The sequence below is a fragment of the Giraffa tippelskirchi genome, chromosome 8, assembly GCF_054371585.1.
Source record: "Giraffa tippelskirchi isolate mGirTip1 chromosome 8, T2T-mGirTip1v1.2.pri, whole genome shotgun sequence".
In the NCBI taxonomy this organism is placed as follows: domain Eukaryota; kingdom Metazoa; phylum Chordata; class Mammalia; order Artiodactyla; family Giraffidae; genus Giraffa; species Giraffa tippelskirchi.
In genome coordinates this window covers 83,081,194-83,085,750 of record NC_137282.1, presented here as the reverse complement: position 1 = coordinate 83,085,750, position 4,557 = coordinate 83,081,194, and the positions used below count along the sequence as shown (strand labels likewise).

Here is a 4,557-nt window from a genome sequence, read left to right as displayed (position 1 = left end):
ATCTTCCTGACCCAGGAATCAAACCCACATCTCCCATATCTCCTGCACTGGCAGGTGGATTCTTTACCGCTCAGCCGCCAGGGAAGCCCTCTTTTTGGTTTACTTGCCATCAGATGGGGTTTCTTTTTAATTAAGTAGTAATTATATGCAAACATTTTATGACAATTCTGCAACATATGAGATTCAAATCCATTTCTATTGACTCCTAAGCCTTAGGCTCATGGCAAAGGCCTTATGACTGCATGATGGATATGGGTGAATTACTCATAAAAGTCAGGAGGAAGAGAGGGAGCAGAAGGTATTGCATTAAGAACAGGCTTTATGTTCATAAAGTTTATGAACGCTCCAGTTTATGCTGTGGTAGCAACACTACTAAAATCTCAAAGGCATCTTTCTCACTCCACTACACTCCCATCATCTGTAGCCAGGTATGTGGCAGAGGAAAGGTCTGCTTGGCCTCACACCAGCAATGACACACTTAGGCTGGTGGTGACACACATCACCTCCGTGTGCATCTTACAGCCCAGAGCTAGTCATGTGACCCAAGCACAGTCACTCAACTACAAGGGGGCCAGCATGTGAAACCCTACCATGTGCCAGGAGGTCACAGAGCCAGAAAGATTTGGGGAACAGCGCTCTTGACCACCAACACAGGAGGAAGAAAGGAAGAAGCAGCCAGTAACTGACTACCTTTGAGAAAGACGCACTAAGAAATCTTACCCACCATCACTGACCTAACCCTAGTTCCAATTTAACAGCGTCTACCACTGCCTATAATATCCTGCAAAGCAGAGAGTACTTCCCCAAACATATTTCAACCTTTAGGCTAATATTTAAAGAAATAATCATGCACTTCTGTAAGACTGAGGTTTTAGTAGCAGATAGGTATTGCTTTGTAATTAAAAAAGATTTTTGTTTTAATTATTTTTTTAAAGTTTTCATTTGCTATGAAATAGACATTCTCATATTAATTTTAGTAACAAAGTTGGTTGGCTCTTTCTGGAATATTATTTATTATATGTGGAAAGAATATTTTAAGTGGTTCATTGCCCTTTGACTGTAATTCTATGTCTAGAAATTACTCCTTAGGAAATAAGCAGAAAGGCAGATAAATATTAGGTAAAAATATATTTTCTATAGCATTATCATTAATGCTCCAAACTGAAAGTAACACAAATGTCCAATAAAAGGATTGCTCCAATAAATTTTGCAGTATCCATATGCTGGAATATTGTGTAGCTACTAGATGAAGTAGCTCAGCAATGCATATGATTGACAGAATGCATATGATTGACTACTGACATTAGGAATCACAATTACAAGGCTTGTCTGGAAGTATGGAAAAAACAACATGAAGTAATAACAGGACAAAATAGAACTCAATAATACCCATTAAAATTATCTATGAAATAAAGCAGGTCTGTATCAATTCAAAAGGGATTAGGGCATACATGTGACATTTCGGGGGTGTGAGTTTTTCTGCTGATTGCAAATTTGTGATCAGATATTTTGTTCAACTCTTGTTCAGTTGGTGAAAGGAAAAGAGGAGAAAAGGGAGAGAGAGGGAGGAGAGAGAAGGAAGGGGGATGGTAAAAATGGACTGTTTAGGTAGAAAGGGGAGCAGAGGTAGAGGAAGATGGTTTAGAAAGCTCCTTGCAGTGGCCGCCAGAGCAACCTGTGCTCTCCACCCCACCCCACCCCTGCAGAACACTGAGCACTTTATCCACCAAAAAGGGTGAATTTTTTCGGTTCATTAAATACACAGAAGGTATAGAAAAGACCTTCAATATTCCCACATTACACTCACAGATATGTGTGCTACTTAGAAGGAGCTTTGGCATCTAAATAGTGTAGCTACCTGGAAGGTTCACCAACCATCCAGTGAACTGGCTGAGTGTTTCTAGGGGTATGTGCTGCTTGGTCTGGCCAATAACCAGTTAGTTGCATCCATGAGCAAGGCTGAGGGACAAATCTGGGTCTGGGCTTCACCAGACTTTTTGAGCTCCGTCCTTGAGGGTGAAACAGAGGACTCAGAAGTTAGTAGTAGAAGTTCTTAAACGAGCCAGAAACTCTTCTCAGCTCAGTAGGCTAGCAACAATGAAATACCATCACATCCTCCCTTCCCCCCAGAAAAACTACAATTAAAGACTGCTAATATCAAGTGTTAGCGAGGATGCAGGTCAACTGGAAGTCTCTTCCATTGATAGTAAGAGTATAAAATGGTGCAACCACTTTGGAAAGCTGTTAGGCTGATTTTAATGTAATTCTACTCCTAGGTACATACTTAAATAAATACTGATGCCTGAAAAAGACCTGTAGAAGATTGGGCATGGTGACAAGTCATAATAGTTCAAATTCATTCCATCTGTTTCCTTTCTCTGGGATGATGGACTGTCCAGGACAGGGTTTTCTCATGGTAGAGTCCAGGGGCACCAGAAAGCAGAAGAGGCTTGCCTCGCCTCTTGAAGCCCTACTGAGAACCGATCCATGGTCACTTCAGTCCTTTTTCTGTTGGCAAAGCGTTCACTGAGCATTTACTACAGGCTTGACTCTTCTCGAGCATTTTAATCTTTGAAAGTGAAGTGAAAGTATTAATCACTCAGTCGTGTCTGACTCTTTGAGACCCCATGGACTGTAGCCCTCCAGGCTCCTCTGTCCATGGAATTCTCCAGTCAAGAATACTGGAGTGGGTTGCCATTCCCTTCTCCAGGGGATCTTCCTGACCCAGGGATCGAACCTGGGTCTCCTGCATTGCACGCAGATTCCTTACCACTGAGCCACCTGGGAAGCCCAAAAATATGGTACACTTCACAAATTTGCGCATCATCCTTGTGCAGAGGCCATGCTAATCTTCACTGTATCGTTCCAATTTTAGTATATGTGCTGCTGAAGCAAGCACAGTGAGGTGGATACATTAATTATCCCCTTATATAGATGAAGAAACTGTGACTTAGGGAAGTTAAGCAGTTTTTCCAAGGCCACAGAGCTGGTAAATCCTAGCAAGGATCTGAGTGGCGAGTCAGCTCCAGAGCCGCTCACGCTGAACCAGGAGTTAGAGGACCCAAGGTCCTGCCTGCCTCCTCCTGGCACAGCCATCACAGAAACCTGGGGAGTGAAATGAGTTGAGGCATACATTTTTAAATGGCTTGAAAAAGTCACTTAACCTATCTGGCTTTCAATTTCTTGTGTAAAATGAACATTACATTGGATCTCTAAGCTCACTGAAGGTATAAATTTAATGCCAAAGTTCTGTGAACTCAGCAGAACACTTATGGTTAACTGACAACAGCTGTAAATGGATAATCTGCTAATCACTAAAAGTGAGCCCACAAACTACCCCTAATTTCAAGCAACTATTCTTAAAGTTTCTTTATGTAAAATAGACACCGATTTAATTCTCATTTTTTAAAATCGAATATTGCTTTTTGGCAGATCCTTTCTGGTAAGAAAAAGTAATTCCTTGTAAAATTAGACAAATTCTCCCTGTTAATGCAGGATTTCGCTTCAGTCTTTAACTGCAAATTGCAGTTCCCACGGAAGCAGAAGCAGGCTTCTGGCACGCAGATTTTACCCTATTCATTCTGCGGGTGGGGGGTGGTTAGAGCACAGTTGATACCCCAGGAGAGCTCCCTCTGGGTGTTCATACATGCAAATCCCATTCCTGCAAGAGCAAGAGGAAGGGCTGAAATTGTATTACGGTCTATTGTTACTTAAAATAACCTCCTAATGTTCTCTGAGGATTTTTAAAATTCCTCCTCTAGTCTCCCAAAACAGACTTACAGACTTAGAAAGCAGCTAATTTCTACCTGTTTGCATTAGCATACTGTTTGGTAAAACAGGATAGGTGGATGGATAGATGGATGGGTAAATGGGTAAGTAGATGGGTGGATGGGTAGATGGGTGGATAGGTAGTTGGACAGGTAGGTAGATGGGTGGGTGGATGGTCAGATTGGACAGATGGTCAGGTAAATACACATGCTGTACCTCTGTCAGGAATGCTTTTTCCATCCCACTCTCTTTCACCTAATTAACTCCTATTTACATGTCAGTTCTCCTATCAAACATTGTTCCCTCCAAGAAGCCTTCCCTGATTCCCCAGTCAAGGTCAGGTCCCTTCACTGTCCTTTCACAGTACAGTGTTCCTTTCTTCAAAGCACTAATCTATATGTAGTTATGCACGGTCAGTACAATCAAGTAGATGTTTACTGTTGATCTCCTCATCTAGGCTGTAAACTCCATGAGAACAGGGAGCATATGTGAACTGAAAGGGAAAAAAGTGAACAAACAGACAAAGCAGGCTATGAGCTTTGAACTTCATTATAAAGAGGTTTCTACTGTAATCACAGAACTGCAGTATTTAAGAAAAGAAGAAACCTTCAAGGTCAAATGGTACTCATAGAATGAAAGAACCAGAGTTCTGAGGGAACCTGTGGTTCAACCTCCCACACAACGCAGGAATCTCTGCATTATAATGAGATTTGACCTGGATGAACAAAGTGGATGAACAAAGTGTATAATTCTTTTCGGAGTAGGCATTTATGTCCTTGGGAAACATCA

The 4,557-nt window shown here is 41.7% G+C and overlaps 1 non-coding gene across 1 annotated transcript; it reads right to left on the bottom strand.

Moving 5' to 3' along the window:
• Nucleotides 1–2,792: 2,792 nt before the first annotated feature.
• LOC145519235 (U6 spliceosomal RNA) lies at nt 2,793–2,899 on the bottom strand. Its single transcript, XR_014063652.1, has one exon. It is a non-coding gene; the product is annotated as a U6 spliceosomal RNA (small nuclear RNA).
• Nucleotides 2,900–4,557: the final 1,658 nt, after the last annotated feature.